General features: G+C 42.5%; 1 long non-coding RNA gene across 11 annotated transcripts in view; it reads left to right on the forward strand.

The window, feature by feature from the left end:
• Window positions 1–24,274, forward strand: part of LOC104911281 (uncharacterized) — a 108,516-nt gene that overhangs the window by 4,171 nt on the left and 80,071 nt on the right. For 9 of the 11 annotated variants that reach the window (XR_014883799.1, XR_014883806.1, XR_014883807.1 and 6 more), the window contains exons 2-4: window positions 8,919–9,068; window positions 12,198–12,419; window positions 14,120–14,270. This is a non-coding gene — a long non-coding RNA (uncharacterized LOC104911281). Of the gene's footprint in view, window positions 1–3,396; window positions 3,552–8,918; window positions 9,069–12,197; window positions 12,420–14,119; window positions 14,271–24,274 lie in introns of those variants that run through there. The other 2 variants (XR_014883800.1, XR_014883802.1) reach the window with 2 other exon arrangements.

The following is a 24,274-nucleotide window of genomic DNA, read 5'->3' on the forward strand; positions in this document are numbered from 1 at the left end:
GGAAGGTGAAAGGCTGAGGGCTTCCTACCTGGTTTGGAAATGCTCAGTTCCCAGCTGGGCATGCAGACCAGGTCAGCATCACCCAGTGAATGCTTGCTCTCCTAAATGTGGGAATGGCAACCCTCAAACTGGAACCATCTTGGGAGATTTGCCTTGTGGTTGCCAAACAATGGAGTTGAATCTCTTGAAAATGAAGAGCTCATAAAAATAAGCTGTGCCTTGTCAGCTGTAAAGAGAGAAGAGCGTGTTGTTCCTCAGGGCCATATTCTAATCTCAGATGCACAGTGTGCATTACCATATAGCTTAAAAAAGCAGATATTTCCAAGATATCATGCAAAGTTGTGTGTGAACTGCTCCCGGAATCCAGTATCCTTCAGGAGATTTTCATGCACTCGAATATACCCAGCAATGGCATAGACTTCTGGTAGGTGGTCTGTGGTTCTGTGACAAAAAGGTAAAAAGGAAGATGGGAAAGCCAAAGAGAAATGTAGGCACAGGACCATGATGCAGCAGAGTTGGAGCTGGACAATTCTAGCAGCATTTTACTTTGCTGAAACATAGGGCTGGGGAGGGTAATGAGACCTGCAGTGGCACCTTTGAGAGCTGGGAAGGAAAGATAATGCATTCTGAGAAACTGTGTTATTTGTTTATTTGGATTGGGTTGCTTTTTTTTAGTAATTGTTCCCATTCCTTGCAACAGGAACAAATAATTTGGACCAGTCAAGCCAGAAGTAATTGATATCAACAGCTGACTGGTGTCTGACCTCAGTCTGGCTGCTGGAAAACAGCTGCCAGTGACACAAAAACCTATCCTGACAGCAAGCAGTGGTGAGGAACCACAGAAGCATGGGGCCAGAAGGGATCTTGGGTCATACAGGCAATGAACAGGTGTCTTTTCTGTCTCTCCAGGCTGAGTATCAAAGTCCAAGAGTACCAAGAGGCATACCTCATGTCTATGGGAGCTTGGAAGGTGTGGGTTTCAAGAGCAGTGGATTGCAGTGGTTCCTCACAGAGCCATGCTGCAGGATGGAGCTGCATCAGTCCGTTCCAACCCCTATGATTCTGCAAGCTGGGCTTGCAATGGGTAATAAGTATGCATCTAACTGAGGGTGCTTGTGGTCATATGAGAGTGTTTCTTGGGAGGTTCAGGTTAGATATTAGGAAACATTTCTCCTCAGGAAGAGTGGTGATGCCCTGGCACTGCCCAGGGAGTAGTGGGGTCACTGTCCTTGAAGAAGATGGTCCAAGAAGCGTGGAGATGTAGCACTGAGAGACATGGTCAATGGGCATGGTGGGGGTGGTCTGGGGTTGGGTTTGGGGATCTGAGAGATCTTTTCCAATCTTAACGATTCTATGATTCTAGGCAAACTTTAGCACAGCGTTGCATGGGGCTGTATGAACTGTGAGACATCTTACCTTACACTCAAGCACAGCTTGCCTTCTCATTAGGAAAAAAAATGCTGTTGCAGTGCTATCTCCTGTTGCCACGCAGACTGAGAATCATAGAATTACTAAGGTCGGAAGAGACCTCTCAGATCATCTGCTCCAACCATCAACCCATCACCGCCATGCCCACTAAACATGTCACTCAAACTTCTTCCCCATCTACAAGGTTAACTTGCATAACTGGTGCTAAAATGGTTTGCACCGTGGTGGCTTCTCAAACACTGGCTGAAGCATGGTGTGTCTCAAGAGACTTCTCTGGATCAGCTAGGGAGTCCTTGTTGCTCTCTATAACTACCTGAAGGGAGGTTGTAGTGAGCTGGGTGTTGGCCTCTTCCTTTGTGTAACTAGCAATAGAACTGGAGGGAATGGCTTCAAGCTGCACCAAGAGAGATTTAGGCTGGATGTTAGGAAATACTACTTTTCTGAAAGAGTGATCAGGCACTGCAGTGCGCTGCCCAGGGAGGTGGTGGAGTCACCGACACTGGAGGTGTTCAAGGAACATTTGGATTCTGTGTTGAGGGACATGGTTAAGTGAGAACTATTGGTGATAGGTGGATGGTTGGACTGGATGATCTTGAAGATCTTTTCCAACCTTGGTGATTCTGTGATCTCTGCTAAGCCTTGACCCAGCAGAGTGCTCAGAGCAGAGTTTGAAGCCCGTTAAGTGCAGTGCCATCGCTTGTACCCTTAGGCTTGCTCACATATGGAACTCATCACAGAAGCTGCATCCTGGCCACCTCTCAGCACCAAGAGCCCAAGGCAGGGGTGGCTCAGGGTATGGGGCTCAGCAGATGAGAAGAAAACACCCCAAAGGAGCCATGCGGTCATTGCAGCCGCTCTGACAGCACAAGAGGCGTGTGTGGAGAGTGAGGACAGAATGAAAGGGTGGCAGAACTGTAAGCTATTTTGAGCATCTGAGAACACAATGCAAGAAAAAAGGACTGAAAATTCTGAAGCAGCACTTGAGTGGTTGTTTGTGGGTTTTTTTGGTGATTTTTGTTCTGCCACTCTTTGATGTATCACCTTTCTTATTGATTTTCTTTTCTTTGCACTGAAAATATGCATTATCTTCCGGTCCCTCTTCAGTGAAGTAAATCTAAAATGAAAACAAACCACACATTTGGCCAACCCTGCCTTAAAATTACACATCAAGAATGTTTCCAGTGACAAATACTTTCAAGGCAAACAAACTGAAGAGAAATTAAAAAATCTCTGTGGGGCATAAATATGTAATTACACTCACACAGGGAGCATTTTATCAGGTAAACCATCCTACTTTGTTAATTGAAATGCTGCAGCACAAGGTTTTTTGACAAAGGGGCTGAATATGTATGTGTATTTCTCACTGCTGCTATTCCATTTCTCTCTCCCCTTTCCTTCTGTGCTCCTATGATGGGCTAGTGATTGCTCCTGGTTTCTTTGTTTGAATATCCTCATTTCTACCACCTCCATTTTATCCTGGCAGGGAAAGTTTTCTTTTCACCAGAGGCACAGGTATGTGGTTTTGGTGTTGCTGTTGATTTAAAACAAAGCAAATCCCAGAAAATAAGTCATTTTCTTAAATAAAGGAGGGAAAGAGTGGCACAAGATTGTCCCATACACTCCCCAACTCAGTGGTGTACCCAACTGGGTGGTGAGGAGAGGCAGTGCCAAGCCTTCCTCTCAATGTCCCAGCATCTTGTCCAGGTTTCTCTTCTTTCTGAGGACCAATGGAGAATAATATGTTGTTGTTACTGTCTTCTTTTGTGACCCATTGCCTCGTCTGATCTATCTGTTGCATTTTCTCTCCTAATAGGTGGTACAGAAAGCATTCCAGTTGCAGAGCCTTTGGCCAGTGTTGTGTAGGGAAACTTAGAGATGTTTTGGTGTTTTTCTTAAAGCACCTGAGTTTGAATGTTCCATATTTCCCTTTCTGATTCATTCTTGTCTCTGCATTTCTCCACTGACCCTTCCCTTTCACAGTTCTATTTCCGATGTGCTACTCTGTATAATCTGGACTCTATTTTCAGTCTTTTTGTCTGCTCTGCTGTTCATTTTGAACAGAAGAGCAATGGAAGAACTGACATTTCCAGAGGAGGGCTTTACCATGCCATGCATCTCTCGGGGTAAGTCACTTAGTCTGTCAAATACACGTAGACCTTGTAACCCTCTTGAAAAATGCTCAGAATACATCTGTGTGATCTCTTAGCCTCTCTCTGTGTCTTTCATCTGCTTTTACAGCATTGACAGCATCAGCGTGTCCTCTCATAGAAGTGCTGTGAGTGAATAACTATGGACTGTGAGTTATTCAGAAACTAAAACACAATGGTTAAAGACTGAGAAATTGCCTGATGACATGGCTTTCTGCTCTTAGGTCCAGAAAACATAACGCTTCCACGTGATTTGAGCGTGTGGTTGAGACACATGAGGAAAAGGGCTGAAGAATGAGCCAAGAGCAAAGTGTTCCTATTAAGCTGTAACACTGGAAATAGGAAGGGACTCAAGCTGAGCTCCACCATAATACTTAAATATAATATTGCAGGCTCTCAAAATAAGAGGCTGGGCACCGGGTGCTTTTGTGTAGGTTCTACCTGCCCCGTGGAGCTGAAAATCTTGGCACAGGAGCAGAGAGGGTCATAGAGAGGTGGGAACAAGTTTGGCTAACATGCTTCACATCAACTACAGTGGCCCAACAGTCTGACAGCTGTCAATCAATTTGGACTTCAGAGCATGGAGAAAAGACTTGGAATGTTGGCCAAGTATGGGATGCATACCAAGAATGTCCTCATGGGAATGAGGCAGTTTGGAAGAAAGTGTGGAACAGGTAGACACAGAACTGGGAGTCAGGTCTATCAAGGTATTATTAATTGTTGGTAGTGACTGAAATATAGTAGTTGTGTTGGGCTGTGTTTTGAGTTCAGTCTCTCTCTGTTTTTGCTGCAAAAACTGTTTTGCTCTGTATAAATATCTAAGTACTCCTTCAGATCTGCCAAAATAATACATGCAGGCAAGAGCTGTTTTTTCTCTGACTCTGAATATTGAATAATTTTATACAAAGAGTGTCAGGTTCAGTTGAGTCCCATTGACTCTTTAGTGTCCTTGGCTGGTGTGCACCCCTTCTGAGTCACATTCACAGGAGGACTCGCCCATCTTTTCCCCTTCCCTTTCTTTGTGTTTTGAGCTGTGTGGTGGATGTTTGCTCAATAAACAATGTTTGAAGTCGGTTGTCTCCAGGTATCTGTGTTGACTGAAACCACTGTACTGTGGCAGAGAGTGCAAACAGAGCAGCTTAGTAGATTCTGTTATGGTTCATGTGAAGCCCTCAAACGCGTCTCATGAGGATTTTCTTAGTGACAGATCGGTGTATGCTTGAAGGAGTCTGACACTATGTGATTGTTTTTTTTAATCACCATTATTTTCCTAAAATACAAGATTGGCTTATTTGAATGTACAAAAGACAAGTAAAAGAATCTTGCACCAATTAGGCTGGAAAACTTGTTATTCAGATATTCAACTCTAATTCTACACCTTGTATTTTCCTGGGAACATCCCTCTTGGACATTCAGCATGTCCTGAACAATTGCAGAGGGCTCCTTCAGGACATCCAACAGCACTCAGTGCTGAACTGTGAGAGCTGGGAATTTGGTGACAAACATCTAAGGAAGAGGGGAAATATGATTCTGTGGTTTACTTTATTATTTACCAAATGACTTGCATTCATGCTGACAATAGGTATACTAGCTTCAGCCTATGGTATTGCCCTGACAATATCAGATAGAAATTTCCAGTGGATTTGGGTGACACTTTTTTCCTTGAATTGTGGTTCTGTACAACAAAAATAGTGTAATCTCAAGTTTTGTGCTTGGACATTTTGCTCTTTTTAATGGGTGAATCTGCATCCGTTTCAGTACCTGCATTCTCTTTCCTATAAAGCTAATTAATGAATTCAGTCTGGTTTTGCTGGGAGCTGTAAAACTTACTCTTGATGTTTGGTAGGAAAGTTCAATTAATCCAAACTTTGGTGCCAACTGAAAGTCCACCAGTCTGTGGCCATACAAAATCCCTCCGTGATTTTTGTAAACTAAATGATGAGACCAGGCCAAACTCAGCTTCAGCCTGTGATGCAGCTGTAGCTGGATGAAGTGTTGAAGTGCCAGTTGGACAGTGTTATTTTCTGCTAATGCTGCCCTGTCTTTTGAAGAATTACTGAAACTCTTCAGAAAAAGGGAAAATAAATTTCCCACCTCTTTTTTGAAAGACCAAAATGCCTTCCATAGAACACAGAGGTATCTCAAGGAGATATTGTAGCTGCTTTGTTTGCATTCGTCATCAAAACACACCTCTCAAATACCTTGTTCTTCACTCCTTTGGGAGTGTGCTGCAGTTTGGAGGCAGATGGAGACAACAGAGGTTCATAGGTAACATGGTGCTGCAGGATGTCAGGCACAGTTCATCTTAGCAGAGCTCCGTGGATAAGGTCACAGACTGTGCAATGGTCAGAAAGAGGGAGTGATGCAAACAAATCGTAGAACAGCCTGAGTTGGAAGGGATCCATAAGGACCATGGAGTCCAACTCCTGGTTCTGCACAGGAGCACCTGAATATCAGACCGTAGACCAAAATGTTTGAGGAATAGTTACAGCAGTTGGGAAGCAGGAGGGAAAAGCCATTTGTATGAGCACAACGCTGAACCGGTTGAAAAAAAAAAAACTCATTTGTATAAATATTTCTTGGGTAGAAGTTCAAAGAGAGATGGGAAAATTTCCAGGCTGTTTGCTGGCTTGCATTGTCCCACACCTGTTTTTAACTGAATCATCACAACTACCTTAAACTACATTCACATCTTATCCTGAGCCTGATTTGGGAATAAACAGTGATGATTCTTCATTGCCTTTTTTCATTTAATTTGAATGTGCTGGAACCACTTTTGCCTGCATAAGCATTAGCAAATCTTTTCTGGCATAAGTTAACTCCTGTTCAATCGCTTGTGGTCAGGTACTCATACAGAACTTTGCTGAAAGGCCAGGCAGCAGTCTTTGTTTGGAAAGGTAACCTTTGTAGTAGTGTTACACCAAACACAACTTCAGGCTTTGGTGGATCCATCTGATGGACTTTGCCTCTCGTGAACCTGAACAAAAACCCTAGTTACAATCTGATGTTCTCTAAATGGAATTAGAGGAGAACAGAGTGTATGGCATGTGAATGGGCCAGAAGGATGCTGAAGGGCTCAATGTTGAGCTCATTGGCATAGCTCAATGTCTTCGGCCTCGTTAGAAGAGTTGTACAACCCAAGCAAGTTGGCAGATCTACTAAAGAAGAATTATGCTTTTTGACAGACTGTGGTTTTGTTTCTGAGTGATGCAGATAGTAGTTTTGAAGGGAAAACTGATCTCCAATTCCCCTTCATACTGACATCCAGCTTCCCTTTAAAACCTGTCCATTTTCTTGTCCCTGCAGCATACGTCAAAGTGCTGCTTCAGGACCTTGGTGCCTGGGAGCTGCAACTTCTGCCCTGAAACAACTTGGCTTGTTTTGATATATTCTCATGCTGATGCCAGTTTTCTGTCTGAATAGGCTTCCTTGCCTTGCTGTACTTACTACTCTGCCATATTTCTACAGGGAAAGCTGAATGTTTTTTCTATCTTCTCTTGGAAGACTGAAATTCCCATCTCTTCTACCCACTGAATGAGGCACTCTGCTCTACCATGGCCCTGGGGAGGAAGAGTCAGTGATGCTTCCCCAGTTCTCTGGTCTGTATCTGCCATGACATAGGACTGCACTTCAACAAAAGGAATTTGTATATTCCCATGTTTCTCCCTTCAGCACCTTTGAAGAAGTACCTTTCTATCTCTTTCCACTCAGATAGACGATTCTTGCTTCATTTCACCTGGCCTCCTTACCCACAATCATTCTGTAGGGCTGGTTAATGAAGTGTGTCAGCGTAAAAAGTGTCATGTGCGTGGCCATCTCTACAAGGACTTGCCTGCCTGTGTTCTGCAAATATGTGATTTTAATTGGCTTTTAATTTGGGGAGATTATTTCTTATACTTAAATGAAAACCACAGAGGTGTCGTTAATATGTAGGTTAGAAATTGGAGGGGGAAAAAAAAAAGTGACTGAATTGCTTCTGAGCTCATACAGGAAAATTCACATTTACTTTCCCATGTATTTAATGTGAAATATACCAGAAAGTCCATAATTAGAAAATTATAAGGATTTAAAACCTATATTGCAAAAATACATTTCTGCGGCTCTGGAGGTTGCAAACATGCTTTCCGTTTAGAGCTGTATGTTGCATTTATGCTGATTTAATCATTCATTAAACATTAGTAAGAGGCCAATTATGCTGTTCAAGAATAAGATGTTTTACGAGAAAATGACAAAAAGATACATGTAATCATTGAAATGCCAGTTTACAATCAGATAGGATGGGAAATAATCCCTTTAGCAAGCTTAAGCTTTTACATATTAATGGCAACATTGGGGAGAGTGGGAAGAGGGCTTTAACAGCCTTGCGGCCTTCTGGTCCTAATCAGAAAGTGAGTGCTTACAGTGCTCTGGACAAAAATATAATGAACTGTTTTACTCTGTGGCAGAGACCACGTGAAATGCTTTTTAATTGTCCTTGCTGTGGCTTAAAGTGCATGTCTACTGATAGACATATAAATATAGGTTTGAATCTCACTCTGGCTCTTGCAAGAGATGAGATATCCTAAGAAGGGAAGGGGATACAGGTCCACTGGGACACCTTCATGCTTGTATTTCTGAAGTTCCATGTCAATCACTTTGTAGAAAGAGGTGGACAGAGGGAGAACATACCTGTAAAATCATGATTCCTGTGGCATCAGGGTGACAGGGACTCATTATACCATCTCTCTTCTAAGGCTTGGGGACACCCAGTTAAAGTCTTATGTGACAGGTTCAGAATAAACAGAAGGAAGTGGTTGTTCAGACACAGTACTGTTAAGTGGTAGAAGTCCTTACTGCAGGTCCTGATGGATACTATGAGCTTGCATAGGTTCAAAACACAAGTAGATAAATTCATGAGAGGGGGGAAGAAACCAACATTTGATGTACGTTAAGCACAAAGTTCTTTTTGCTTCAAAGCTTCGCAGCTGCGAATTTTTATTCACTGGGAAAACATGTGATGTGTGTGCTAGTCTGGTTTGGGCTGCCCAAGGAGGTGGTAGGTTCACCGTCCCTGGAGGTGTTCAATAACTGTGGAGATGTGGCACTGAGGGATGTGGTCAGTGGGCATGGTGGTTGTGGGATAAGGTTGGCATCTTGGATATCTTTTTCTACCTTAATGATTCTATTATTCATCAGCTCACCCTCAGCTGTTTGCTTTCTGCAGCTATTGCTGGAGAAGAATGTAACTACTGGACCTTTGAGCTGAACCACATCACGGTTGCACTTATGTTTTCATATGTGTGTGTGTTTGTATATACATCAGTAAAAGACCTTTTTTAAATCTCATTTTGTGACGTTGCACAGATTCCTGTGAGAAAAATATTCAGCATTGGTTCTCTCATATTTACGGTGCATCAGAAACCTAAAGGACATCCAGCAAACCATGGACTGCACATGGAGGAAGACTTCTTTGGTGTGGTGAAAAGAGTGCTTCACGGCCAAGGAGCAACAGAGGTAAGCTCAAAATGAAGAAAACAAGACGTGACTAACCACAATTGCTAGTTTTATTGTTCACATGAACTCTGCTCCCAAGTGCCTCACCTCTGAGCCTCTCTGCGTGCTTTGTGTCCTGGCATATTCTAGTTTCCAGGATCGCTCAAACCTTGGAGTAAATCTATCTTCCTCTCTGAGTGCATCTGGACCAAAGGGTGAGTAGGGTTGGAAAAGGAAAATCCACCACGGTCTGAGCAAACACCCTGTCATTACAAAGAAAAACACAGCCAGGAAGCCCAGAACTTTGAGGACTTGTTTGCAATGAAGAAAATGAATGTAGGACTGAGAAGTCCTGAGGCGAGAGCACAGAAAACAGGGAAGCCCTGGATGAGCTGCGGGCGGGTTCCAGACAAACCAGCAAAATATCAATCCAGCTTCCCAGGGCCACGCCAAGCATTGACGTTCTCTGACCGCCTTGCCGACTTGTACATCTGGCCACCCAAACATTCAGCCCTCTTTTTCCAAATCCAGTTGGTCAGCTGTGCCCGTTGCCATGCTGGCCTCTGGGCAACGGACCCGAGCAGTGCTGTTGAGAGGGAGAAAAATGTATTCCAGCGATAGTATTGAAGGGTTACCGCTGCCAAGCACACTGTGTCTGTGGAAACACCTGTTGAGTAGCTGTTGCAGTGGGCAGAGCAAGATGAAGAAAGACAGCTGTAAAGGTGCCAGCAGCAGTAGGAAGCTCTACCAAGACTGCTTTGTGCCAGTTAGAGATGTGCCAAATTATTTGGCTGCATTTCAAATATCTGGGTGTCCACTACATTTGCCAGCTCGTACTCCCAGGGAATATTTCAGCATTAACACCACTACTGCCGTGCTCCCATTGCACTTCCACTTTAATTTCAGTCTTTATGTTTCTGCGTTGTTTTTGTTTTCTATTTCTAGTTCCTTTCCACATCTGTGGCATGCGAAGGAAAGCCCAGTATTGCAGTGCAGAGCCCAAAATAAAGGCTGGGATCTGCAGTTGGTAGGAAGACAAAGCATCGCTGTAAAGTTCTTTTGGCCACTGGTTTGTGAGATATGCTGGCTTTTTTTTTTTTCCTCTCTCCTCTTTTTGTTTTCTTTTTCTTTTTCTTTTTTTTTCCTCAGAGAATCGTAATTTTACCTTTTACCTTTTACAAACAATTTGCTAACCTGCACACTTCTCCTACCTGCCCATCTTGAAATCCTTAGAAATTCAGAGCTCAGCTTCGGAAAGTTTGCAGTGGGAATGGTGCTGAAATTCAAAAGTTGGGCTGTTAAGGTAGAGGCAGAATGGCAAAACATGGAAACGCTCTGAATGTTTCATGTCTACTCTGGAGTGTTTATGTACCATCCATTGCACTGGCGGTATCCACTGAGGAATGAGAGAGCTCACAGCTGGAAGGAGAATTTCTCTCTTCAAAGAAAACCTTTCATGATTTAAGAGCACTCTATTTATAGATGAGGAATTGAGAGAAAAAAAGAAAAGGAGTTGTAAAATAACAACAATCTGTTTTTGATAATCATCTTTTCCTTCAAGTGCCCAAGGAGTGTAGAACCAGCCCTGCCCCTTTCCTCTTCCACTTTCCCTGTAAGAAGGCCGTATTGTAAATCCATCCACTGTTCACAACAGACCCTAGAGGTATGCCCAACATTAAGTTTCTTTTTGTTTTGAAGGCCAAAATGATCAATGAAATCTCAAATAATTGAATTCTTTCTCTAATAGTTCCTTCCCCTGCCTGGAACAAGGCTCTTGTGGTTCAGTGGCTGTTTTACCTGCAGCGCGGGTAAATTCAGTGCATCCTAGGATGAATTCAAGCCTAAACAACCCTGTTCCTGAATTTCTTTGTCTACATCATGATCTATTCGTTGCTTCGCAGAAGTTGTGTTTAGTTCTGGTCTGGGCGCTCAGGAATGGTGTTGCTGTTAGGCAGTGGGCTGGCTGGTGTCCCTCCCTGCAGTTTTGTTTTCTGTGGTTTTTGCAGTTTTCTATGTGTGGTTTTTTGGTTGTTTTTTTTTGTGCCTTCTCTCATTACACATTGTGTGGTGCGTGGATTCATTCCTGTTGTTTGTTTTTATCTTTTATCAAGACAGAATCCTATCTAATCTAAGGTTAAATGGTTAAAATGAAAATCTTACACACACTTCTCTTTACAACATGGTCTTTCTCAATAATAAATCTCATTTATTAAAGAAGAACGAATCTTTGCTTTTTGAATGAGAAAATGTTGCAACATACAAATTGGCAGAAGCCCAAGTGTGTCCAGGATAACTGACTGTTCTTCTTTGAGCTAACATTCCAAACGCTCCCTTTTCCCATTAGACCTTTCTTTTCCCAAGCACTCATCAACCTGTTCCTCTTCTGGATGGTTTAAGTCAGGATCAATAACTGAATGCCTGACTTATTCTGATTTTATCTGCAGGTCAAAGAGCTAAGAAGCAGTCGTACTTCAGTAGGGCTTGCAAGAGTCCATGGCTCATCTTTGCTCCAAGACAGTGGGGTCATCTTACAGAAATCCTGCAGCTCTCTTCTTGTTTCCATACTAACCAGAGAGTAAAGGAAAGAGCCACTTGGTCCCTGAGCTTTCAAATGTCCAATGAATCAAGAAAACTATAGTTTATTGAAAACTTGCTGGCTGGATCTCATAAATAATGAGAAAAGTCTCTGGCTGTTGCCTTGACCACATCAAACTTCTCTCCAGACAACCAGAGAATGCATCTTTCCTATTAATCTTCCTGGCTTTGATGCCAGATTCATGGGTTATGGTCTGTTCATCCTGAGAAAATGTTATCTGAGTCAATATTTAGACAGAATAAGCCTTAATCACAACATAGTTATGCTTCATTAAAGAGGTTTTTCATTCACTTCATTCGGAAAATAATGCAGAATGTACCAGAAGCAAACGAATTGGGTAGATTTCCTATTCATGAAAACCTTCCTGTCGTTCCATAAAAATAAAGGGCTAATTACTTGTTCAGAAGGATTTCTTTTCTTTCTTCATAGGAGAAGCAGGGATACATTTTCATGACCTTGCTGGTGTGGAGAGACTTGCTGGATAGCTCCCAGTTTTCCTGTTGCTGGAGTAGACTCTGAATGACAGACAGTTGTCTCCTTAACCCTTTCCTTAGGTGCCAGGAGAGGAACAAACCCAGGCTCCTGAACATGCTGGGGCCAGCCAGCTGGGAAGAAGCTCTGCAGGATGGCACCTGGAATCATGTTGGACACCAAGTAGAACAGGAGCCAGCAGTGTGCCCCTGATGCTTTGAAGGCTGAAGATAAACTGGGCTGCAATTAGGTAAAGGATCACCAGCAAATCGAGGGAGGTGATCCTTCCCATCTACTCATATCTGGTGAGGCCACACCTGGAGGACTGTGTCCAGTTCTGGGTTTTCAGTGCAAGATAGACTCGGGCATGCTGGAGAGATCCCAGTGTAGAGCCACCAGGGGTCTGGAGCAGCTCTGCTGTGAGCAGAGGCTCAGGGCGATCCCATCCAGGTCTGTAAATACCAGAAGGGAGGTGTAGAGAGGCAAGAGAGGCATTGCTGAGTGCCCTTGCAGAAGGGCAAGGCACATCCAGGTCTCGGCAGCATGAATACGTAGAGCAGAGCAGGCATGGCAAATATGGCCTCAGAGCCCCCTCTGCACTGCCATGTGGCTGTATTACCATAGTAACTGACCATTCAGCTGTCCTTAATGTATTTCTTTATCCTCATAACATCCTGGCAAGGTAAAAGTGTGTTTTTGTCTCCACGTAGCAGGCTGTGTGCAGCAGCTCACCCAAGGGCACTCAAGCAATGCTGTTGCTCCTCTTGAAGTCTAGAACAGCATAGAAATACCAACGCTTTCCCTCTTTCCCGCTGTAAGGAAATAGGTTGCAGTTCCTTCTTCCTTCCTACGCCTGTAAGCTTAGACCAGGCAAGCAGTGGGGAGGCTGCAGAGAAGTCCGTCCCTTTCTCCAGGGCATGGAAGAGCAGATGATTTTGCCTGCAGTGCTCATAAAAAAAAATAAAATAAATAAAAAAAAAAATTGATTTCTTTCATCTCTTTCCTGTGCAAAGGCCAGTGCTGAGCCCAGCAGATTATTCAATAACATCCCATAAAAATATTAAACTTCTATATCGGAACCAAATTAAAATCGTATTTCATGATGTGAACAAAGGTACCCAAGTTGACTTTGTCGCTCTCCCTCTCCTTTTTCAAATTTAATATCACACAGAAGAGAGAAATGAAATCTGTATTTAAATGACTGTGGAACATTGTGCATTTAAAGTGCACAGCAAGTCACTCCCTAAAGCACTCCATATGATATGTAAATCTTTTGATCTTTCACAAAATGCATGAGTTCCATAAAGAATAATGAGTACTAGCTTGGGAAGTACAATATTGACTGTCACTGTAGTGCACTTAGCCACAATTATTATTTGCATGGCTTTTGCAACATAACTGGAGGGGAGAGTCCTGTGAATATTTTTAATGCATTCTAATAGCTGCTAAAAGAGATTTTATTTTATAATAGATGCATTCTTTCTTTTGGGTCTACAAGCATTTTTTTTCAATTTATTCATTACTCTTTTTTTTTTTTTTTTTTTTTTACTCTTTATAAGAAAGCATCTATGGGGAAAAGCAGAGGAGCATACAAGTCCTGAGGATAGAAACAATTGAGGTCCTGCCCTGCCATTAGCTGCAACAAAGCAGGGAAATCGACAATGTTTATTTATTCTTTCAGCCAGTCAGAAATGTTTAACTTTATCAGCGATCTTAGAAGCCATCTCCCTGAGGAATCTTGAAGTGCTGCACTCTTTGAGATGCATTTGGGACAGGCCAAGGTGTAAATGTATGCAGATTCCCTTAGGATCAGTTTTTCAGTTGCAGCTGAGGTTGGCAGAGTCTTCGGCACCAATCCAGCACGTTGCCCCTGAGTTTCACCGTGGGAAGGATTTCAGTGCCTGGATCTGGTGACAGTGGGGGCTTATTTGCAGTACTAGCTGTGGGGAAGGAGAAGCTGAGCTTTACAGTCTGTGTGCTGAGTCTTTCCCATTTTTTTTCCCAGCTTTCCAGTGATGCACAGCGCAGTCCCTCCTGGAGATGGACAAGCAAACCCTGCCTTCCAGAACCAGAGGTTTCTCTCTCTGGGATACCAGCACCTTGCATGTCCACCCAGAAGATGCAAAGACTGTAAGCTCACAGCGTGGGAGAATGAGGTAAGAGTAACAGTTGGAACCATGGCAAAAACCATAAATGAAATATAATTAGCTTATTACTATTAATGCTTTCTGGCTTCCTCCTTGAAGCTCTCAATACCTGTCTGAAGGTCTTTCTGAAGTAGTTTGATGTATTTATTACTTGCCCTGCTATAAAGCTCGGAAGCTGCTTGACCTTTCCTTCAATCAGGGAGCAGTGATTCCTAACAGTTCATATTGCTCTGGTCTCAGAGTCTGGTTTATCAGGCCAAGTAACTTTCTGTTGTTTTTGGCCTCATTTCTCTGACTGTAAGAATGACCATAGTGACATTTTCTTTCTCTGTAATAGCACTTTTAGGGCCTGAGAAGAAAATGTTATAATTAAAGTCGTAGCTGAACAATAATAGGGCATTGCAATAGGCAGTTGCTCCTCTGATTTGAATGAATCTTCCAGAGGTCAAGGCAGTGAAGAAGTGAAGGACACTTTATGAACCCAGTTCCAGAAAGAAAAAAAAAAAGCACATTTTTACCCAAAACTGAACGTATGCTTTTATTTTTTCAGCCTTTTCCACCTATGTCACAACTTACACAGGGTACAGGACTTGAAAAATTTGTTCTGTCAGTGGCAAAAATACATAAAAATCCCTTTGTTTGAGTCAGACACATCACTGGGACACACCATTCCTGTTTTTTTTAGGGCTCTTATCCTTAAAGGGTTCAATCCTCCTCAATGCTGTATATTCACTAGATTTTTTAAAACACAGAAGATGGTATAGATCTTGCCAATTGAATTATTTCCAGTTTCTCTTCCTGGTGCTGAATTTTCTTATTTTTTGTTGTATGACTTTTAGTTTCCCACTTTAGAAACATTGTTCCATTCACAAGTCCATCTTTAACGATCAGAAATAGCCAGTGGAGTTTAGGTTGAATGACCATATTGCTGTCTGTTGCTTTCATGCCTTTCTTTTTAAATCCCTTTTCATCCACATCATTCCAAAAATGAATTCCTCTGTGGGAACGTTTATTAGAAACAAGCTGCACCAGTTCTCAAAAAATCTACTGTACTTGTTTACCTGGTAAGACTTGTCGTAATTTTCCATAACATATTGCCATTTATTATGCTCTGGAAAGGCACTATAAAGGCACTTTCAAGAGGAGAAAACCAAGAAAGATTATTCATTTCACATCCTCGTGCAATTCTTTTGTAGGTGGCTTTCAACAAAGGGTGATATTGGATTACATTCATTTTGGTTCTTAATAAACTAGTAAATCTCCCATTGTTCTATGTTGTCCAATTATAAAAGCAATGAATATGAGACTAAGCACTTCAAGATAACCATAGCTTTAAAGATAGACAAAAAGCTTTATAGATTAGGATCAGAATAAAACTGCCATTTTTGTAGCGTTTTGATGAACAATATTTTGTGAATTAAAGCTTTCTCTCTTAGGAATGTCAATAAATTACTCTTTAAGTAGAAGCCACTGCAAACCTCAGGAAGAGTTTCCTAATATCTATGCTGCTGAAAGGGGAAGGAAGTAAATCCTTCCTAGAAGTCATTTCCTTGCTGTCTGAAGAGGCGATTATGGAGGGTATTTCTTGAGGTCTGTTTGCCTGTAGGAGTGATCTGTTGGGAATTTCTTCCTGAATCATTTCTGTTGCCTCCCGCTTAGGATACGGTACCTTTTCACACATGCTTCTTAGCTATTCTATGTTCCAAGAATGGATCCATCAGCACTTTATAAATGCTTAATTGGCAACAAAAGCTGTCATTAACATTTCGAAGGCAGAATTTGGGTATTTTCTTGTTCCTAAGGAAGGGTTTCCAAAGTGGAAATAACTGCTTCTGAGAGGTTTCTAGAGGTAATGAATTAAGTCAGTATTGGCAACTGTTTTAAATACACTGGGCAGAGGCTGGACCATTTTAGTAAAATTTTAAGCATCAGAAGTTGGGGAAAAAAGAATTCTAAGCCTCAAAATGCTCAATGAGGTCATGAGCTGGGATCATTGCCTTGTTCAACTCTGCAAGAATTCATATTTTGCTTACAGAAACATCTATTAATCTACTGCTTGCCAACAGATTCTTTGTCACCACATCCTTAATGGAAAGTAGAGCCCTCCACATGCTTGATCCTCATATTCCTAACTTGCATACAACCTTGCAAAATTGTCATGTGGCATGACTTAGGGCTGTGAATTTGTCCATTGGCAGAGGGGAACCAATGACACATGGCCCTCTCTGATGGTCACACAGTGTAAACATCCCATCCAGTTGCTCATCCTAGTTGTATCTAAGGCACAACGTAAAAAAAATATACATACATAGAGGCCACTTTGATAGAGGGGAAAGCAGGTCATGAGAGATGTAAAACGAGGCACCTGGACAGATGTGGGGAACATCTAGGTGTCGGAGCCCAAACTTCAAGCCTTTGTATCATCCACAGAAAGGTCCATTGCCCATCTGTACCCTTGGCTTGGGCTGGGATGAATTTTTGCATCATAAACCTACTACAGCCCCAGAGAGAACATGAACTGTGTCTCTGAATGCAGTATGGAAGGGACACTGTGCTTGCCAAGAGTGGCAGCAGTATTAGCAAGCTCAAAGGAGAAACAAAAACAGAAGAGAAGATGCTTCCCTGCAGTCAATCCTCTCCTCACACACGTACCCTCTCACTGTTTCCCAGAATTTCAAGCACTTTTGTCTCTTCTCAGATGGCTCTTCAACTAGAGAGATAGCTGCTGGGTAAAAATAATTCTTTAGCTCAGGATTGTCAGTCCCATCATGGGACCGTGCCTGAAAACACAATCACACTTTTTGATCAGTTCTGCTGGAACAACCTGTTGTCTTTTATAATAACATTTCCATTGGGAATATTCAGATACAGAGTCTAAAAAGAACCATTTCATAGCACACAGGCAACTACACACACAGTGACTTTGCATTCTTATCTTTTTGATTTTCCAGTGGGTGTATTTGCCTATTTCTTTTTTCAGACCGCATCCATCTGCTTCGCTGCTCCTACAAAAGCTAGTTTACATGCAATAATTGCCATTAAAAATGTGGAGGAAAAGCTCATTGCACAAATACGTTGCTTTGCTCCTTCTAAAACCCACAGAAGCTACAAAACCGCACGAGGTTGATTGATGGATGGCTTTATTTAATTATTACTTTCAGAAACATGTTCTCTATCTTACTTATAGCAGGTGCAGGCTGTGACGTGGCATTTGCTCTGGTAATTATGCAGGTTTTTCTTGTAAATAGCAGAACAAGTCAGGATGAAAGATAGCGCTGCCCTCAGGTTGTGGGAAATTATTCAGCTTTCTCTTTACCAAATTTCAAATGATACGTGTAAGTGATAAGGTCGCTTTGATTCCTGCTGCACCTCCCACCCCCAGTTCTTTACTCCTGTGGCATAAAACTGGGAGAGAGGGAGGGAGTGGGACTGAAGGTGGATGTGTGGAAGGGGCAGCTTGTGCTGTGGCTTGTGATGAGCGTTGTTATTGCAGTGTGGGAGGAGAGTGAGTGAGAAAACTGGTTCAAGTGCCATGCACTGTGGTATAGAATTAGAAGTCTTTGGAGAGTAGTTTTAGTAGTAGTAGTAGTAGTAGTTTATCCTCCATCCTGTGTTTCTTACTCTTCTTTGTGTCTGTCTAAAGGAGAAGGTGCTTGGATTTTCTCCATTCTCCACCTCCCTATCCCATGTTTCTTTCCCTAAATGAAGGATAAATAGCAGGTGCCACGCTGGGTGTACTCAAATCCATCCCAACAAAAAATACCAAGGGGAACATTTCCCAGTCACCAGGAGATCCTGCCACGGGGAAATGGGACCTCTGAAGAGCCACTGTCATCCTCAGCCTGTAAACTCTTCCTTGAACTTTTCCTTCCCTCGGGACCCAAGAATACCATGTATGGCTGGCTCAGTGCTGACTGCTATGTCAAGATTTGGCTCTGGGGCTGCAAAGGAGTGGCTGGCCACTTTCGTGTTGATTTATGATAAAAAATCAACAACTAAATCCTCTTCGTTTGCAGCAGTGTTGAGATTGCATTCCTCCCAGTGGCTTCTGCAATGCAAGGATGTATAAAAACTCCAGGCAGCATTTCCAAACTTAAGTGCCTGAAGTTTTCCACCAGGGTCAGCATTTCCAAAGAGTCACTGGGTCACTAAGGTTGGAAAAGATCTCCGAGCCCAACCTCAGCCACTCCCTCTGCCATGTCCCTCAGTGCCACATCTCCACAGTTCTGGAGCATCTCCAAGGGATGGTGATACCCCACCACTCCCTGGGCAGCCTGTTGTGGACTCTTTGGACTTCTCACTTTGGTCCTTTTGAAATGCAAATCTTTGACTACTCAATTTGGTCCCGTCCAAACGCGGACCCTGGGTCTGCAGCCACAGCCAGATGATTTGGCACCTGCGACTCCATTCTGCTGTGAGCTGCCTGATGTTTTACCAGATGTACTGAACACTTGGACTTTCCACTGAAATCAAGAGGAACTGATGGTGTTTGGCACCTACTGAAAGCACAGCCTCGCTACTGAGGGCAGTGTGTAAATAACAGTTCTGTAATAGGCACCCTCTAGAAATGTTACCTTCTCTGCTCTATAGCAAGTGTGCAATGAAATGAGAACAAACCCGACAATGAAAAATGTGCATTCAGTTTATATAAGAGCTTAGCTGAACAAGACGGTATTTCAGTGGAAGGTGCAGAGGATGTATATGAATGAGAAGTGGTTGATTGTTACCGTGTGTCTATCAAAAAGAAAATAAGGTCATTCACAAATCTTAACATATTATGGAAGGGAGGAATATTTTTTTTAATTAGGATTAAAAATATTATCTACTTAAAATGTGCCCATGCATATAGTCCTGGCATAGCCTATGGCAACACCTATAATTTTAAAATAAAACTGTTTTTTCGAGGAAGGAAGTAATTTTGAGTGATAACTAATTTAGATAGTGCTAATTATATTGGTTGGAACTTGCAAGTGAGTCAATGGATAAAAAGTTGATTAAAGCAAAGTTATGAAACAACAAGAAAAATCCCTAGCTCTGTTCTTTAAGATGTTCTGAGCATTTTAATGTTTGTTCCTACCTACTCTCTTGGCTGGGCTGGAAAAGAATGTTTCCATATTGCTATTCAGAGGAAAAAAGAGAGGAAAATAGAAGTTTAAGAATAGTGTGTATATTGTACACCCTGAAATACTGCTTTATAGGATGTAATAATAAGTTGTGTAGTGATGTGACTTAGCTGATCTGTGTGTTGAGGCGATGGTCAGTGGTTGCTGTGGCTAAGCAAGGAGGAGCTGAGGGGATTTGTGGGCATTTCTGTCTCCTGCAGCAACACAAGCCTTTGTGTGTGGTTGCTCTTTATAGGTTCTTCTAGGTCAATCTAATGTCATATGATGTGATGCAAATGCACCTGGAGGCTTTATATGATCTCTTTTGGAAGTGCACTCCCTGCATAAAATCCCATAGATCAAGAACACCTCGTATCTACTTGCAGCTATTTCATCTTTGCTTTTACAACCTGCAGTGAAAGCTGCAGCCTTGCTGGCTGGTAGTTGGACATAAAGTCTTCAGTGGACCCAAACAGAGGGATGGAAGGGAAAGAAGAGCACAGGCTTGACAGCCATGTGGTTGCTCAGCCAAGGCTGAAACTCTGCCCTCTCTCTATTTTTTGAGTTCTGTTGCTGAGGAAGTGGGCTTAATTAACCCTAGCAGAGACTGACCAAAGCTAATACTACTTCTGCTGATTGCCCTATTCTGTTTCTTCAAGACAGGTGTTCCCAACCCACCTGAATGATTTACACAAGACGAAAGCAAGGTTAGCAAATATTCCTGAGGACTCAGGAAGATCTGATGGAGCTACAAAGGGAAGAAGCCATCGCTTTTATCTCAGCTGCTGGATCTTATCTGGACCCTATCCTGCTTTCATACAACTTCTATATTTTCCCACCATGCTGTTGCTTGTGCTTTGAAATTTCTCCCATGAAATCTTCTCTTTTGTGTCCTCATTGCTCAGATTTTGCTATTTCTTGGAAAACAGCCCAAAGTCTGGAACTGCATCACCTTGTGCACAAAGTTGGGCTGTTGCTTCTTGCAGAGGTGATCCTGGATCTCTGGAGCCCCCAGAATGTGGAGGCACAAATGCAAAGCAGCAGAAGAAATAGAGGGCAATATATACTGCTCATGCTTTGCACACTTCACCAGGTGCATGAAGGTTGGGTTTTTGCATTTTGGTTGTTTTCCTGGGTAGAAAATCATCACTGTGCACAGCACTGGCCACGTGTGCCTGAGGATTCAGTGTGTAACACAAAATTCTGACTGTGAAGAGACAATTTTACCATTCCAGTTCAACTTCATCATCGCTGATTCTAAAGCTCACATTTTATTTTAGTATATGTTTGCTTAACGTACAACCCATGGCACCCTATGTGCACTTGAGTGCTTTGAAAGGATTTTGTTGTTTAAAAATAACAAAGGAAGGGATAGATGTTAAGAGAAAGGGAAAAATAAGTGAGAAATAAAGATACTTATTATACATCAGCTAGACTGTCTGTAAGCAGCCTGGCATAAGTCGTCCTTTAATAGAGCTGTAAGAATAATTAATTTTTCAGTTCAGTGGTCAAACTGAAAAACTGAGGGAGGAAGGAGAGGAGGTGAGTGGGTGGGAAGAAACAAGGAGAAATGTTTGGGTCAACCTGAAGCAGCAATTTCTCATTTTCTCTCACTGAAGCGAAACAAACACATGTATTATCTGTTCCTTTGAAAAAATGGCCCTTGCTGAGTTTCTAAACAAAACCTTCCTTCTGGAAGCAAGGCCTGAAGATCCTGCATAGCTGATGGTGACACAGAACATCTTTACTTTTCTGCAATTTCTTCTTCCCCTTTCCTATTCTGGAAAAAAACCCACTGAATAAATTTACCAGTAGTGTGCAAAGACCTTTATGAAACACGTAATTTACCCAAACTTGCTGCCCAGCTCCAGTCTGCTTCTGCAGCAGTGTTTTTCAGTGCTTCCAGAAGTAAAACCAAAGTTTAAGTCTACAAACAATGACTTTGGTCTTCTTAATGATCTCTTCAAAGCTGTTTTAAAAGGAACCTTCAAGCCCTTGGGAATATGTTTTTCTCAGGGTAGAGGATGTATCATGCATAAGGCCATGGAGTATCTCAACAGTCCTGAATGCTTCAAGCCTCTGCCATGAATCATGGTACAGACATGGTTCTATCATCTTCTTCTTTCCCTGGGCAACCTGACCTGGTGCCTGATTTGGTGGTTGGCAACCCTGCCCATGGCAGGGGAATTGGAACTAGATGATCTTTGAGGCCTCTTCCAACACAAGCCATTCTGATTCTGACTCAGTGATTCTTCTTGTAGGGGCTGCTTGTTTTCACTGTATTACAAACAAACCCAACCAAGAAGTGTGTATAGGTATAGAGCTGATAAACTCATAAGAATGCATTTCTTTGTGGGAAATCAACGGAGATCCTAAATACCAGAGATGCATTAAAAACGTGCAAGCAAAAGAGGTTGCTATAGGAAAAATCTTCGAAGGGGTATTATCCAATTAGCACTGATAGCTCTGCTAATATGGTAGCAATTAATATGTTGTTTGTGAAATAAATAGGAGAAGACCTAAATATTCTTTGGAGTTACATATGAATAATACTCTAATATCTGCTGGAATAATTATAATGAAGCTGTAAGTATTCTCTCATCAGTTGTTTACTGAAATAGCAGTCTATTTAATCAGTAGCAATGCATTCAAGGTGACTAAATATTAAATATGATTGGCAGCTTACTGCTTGGACTAAAACGATTAAGTAACATGAGAAAGAAAGTGACAGGTGACTTCAGTCCCCTCGAGGAAACATGCCCCAGCCAGGAAATGGGTTGGGACTTCTAATAATATTGGTAACAAATAAGTGCTGAAATGTTTGCTTGCAGCAGTCAGTCTGGAAAGGAATGCAAATCCTGTTATACATCTTTTTCATCTTGGTGAGGTTGCAGTGGCAGCACTCGCCAGCTCTGAGGTATCGTGCATTTTAACTATCCTACAGAGACACGTGCTTGCTGGGGAGGTGTTGGATGGCCATGGCAGAAAAGCCCCTCCAATCCTCAGCGCTGTGCAGACATGGTCTGAAGGACCATTAACTGCACGGTATCTCGTGTTCACCCTTTCTGGAGTCTTTCCTTATTGCATACTCCATTATTTTGGATCCAGTTAGACAAAGTGATCCTATCTCTAAGCTTCACATCCAGTGAAAGCATTTGCTATTTTGGCAAAGTTTGTGTTTCCAGGGTTCCTAACTCTATCGTGAGCTTCCACTCTGATATTCATTAGCTCCTAGTTGTATGTTAAATGTTTCTAATGCTAATCCAAACCCCAGGTGAGGACAAATATTTGTGAGCTGTCTGCACTAGAGTAGTGCAGTGACACCTTCCCTTGGGCTACATTCTGATAACCTAGTCTGACTTTTGTGTGGTCCTGTGTAGAGCCAGGAGTTGGATTCGATGTTCCTTCTGAGTCTCTTCCAACTTGGGATGTTCAATGATTCTATAACCTCGCCAGTGGAGTACTAAGCTCCCTGGCAGGCCACAGTCAAAGCATCACTCTTCTTTACCAAACATAACAAATGCTTGTCCTGTAGCTGCAAAGCTCTGAATTAAATCTAATAAATCAGGACACATCTTAGAGTAAGAAACTGGCTGGGGTCATGTAGGACATCCGTAACTAGTCTAAAATCTGAGTGCAACTCTTTGGTCTTCCTGCCCAATGCTGTCTTTTCTGGCTGGTCCCTCCGGGTTCTCACAGGCATCTCCCTCCTTTCTGGCACTGTGGAATAGGTGTTCAACTGTGAAACTGCTGCAGAGCATTGCTGCAGTTGTTGAGGCTGCTGCTGTCTGCTTCTCAGCCCAAGTAGCCATACTTAGGAAGTTGGGAAGCTTGGGGCAGCTACAAGGGCAGCAAGGGAGACACGTTTCTCTCTCTCTGTCCCTGATGGGATCCTAAGTGTAGTATAGACATGAGTGTCAGTGCCCTTTTACACAGAAAATAGAGAATGAATTCCAAACAGTACTGGAGACAGCTGACCCTTTTAGCACAATGCTTAAATATTCTAGTGCCGTGCCAAGGCAGCATGTGCAGAGTAAATATTTTAATCCCTAATTAATCACTTTGGTTAGATTGGTAAAACAGAAGTCTAATGAAAATAATTTGAAATTTCCTTCATGAATAATTGCATTGTTCAGGGGATTCTGGGAAGAGTCAACTGGCTGACCTTCCATTCTTGGGCTGCTCTATTGCTATGAGACTTAATTTGTGTCCTTCAACCCTTTTCAGTCACCGTCACGAGATTAGAAATACCTTTCATGCAGTTTAGCAGCAACTATGCAAAAGGACAGTGCAGTCAGCAGAGAGGTAAGAAATTAGCACATGCTTCCCTGCGGTGAGACACATACAGTATGGCGCATAGGACAGGGGCAAAGCTTCTTTTCCACTCTCTGTCCCTTTATTGTGTCCTGAGCATGATGGATTGCATCGTTTATTGAAGTATTCATGGCCATTTTTAATTAGAGATGTGAGGTCTGCGGGTGCCAGAGCTTTGAGTATTTACAGGATTGGAAAAGAATTTGCTTGTTGATAAATCCTGGTGGCCGACACCATGATTCATCCCATGGCTCCATGGAAATTCATTTCCTCCTTCAGATCCTGTCTTTCCGGTGTTCAGTGTCAGTCTCCAATCCAGTCTAGACAGGATGGCTTGTAGGATCAGAATTACATCTCCTGCCAGCATCAGCCTGCATTTCTCTATGAATGCTACATTCCTCTGTGGAACAATGATTTAAGTGCAACAAGGTCTGTGGTCTCCCATCCCTGGAAGTGTTCAAGGCGAGGTTGAATGGGAGCCTGGGCAGCCTGGTCTGGTGCTTGTTTTAGTGGTTGGCAACTCTGCCCATGGCAGCAGGGCTGGAACTGGATGATCTTTGACGTCCCTTCCACCCCAAGCCATTCTGTAATTCTACA

The sequence above is a fragment of the Meleagris gallopavo genome, chromosome 5 (genome assembly GCF_905368555.1).
Source record: "Meleagris gallopavo chromosome 5, MGAL_WU_HG_1.1, whole genome shotgun sequence".
Classification (NCBI taxonomy): domain Eukaryota; kingdom Metazoa; phylum Chordata; class Aves; order Galliformes; family Phasianidae; genus Meleagris; species Meleagris gallopavo.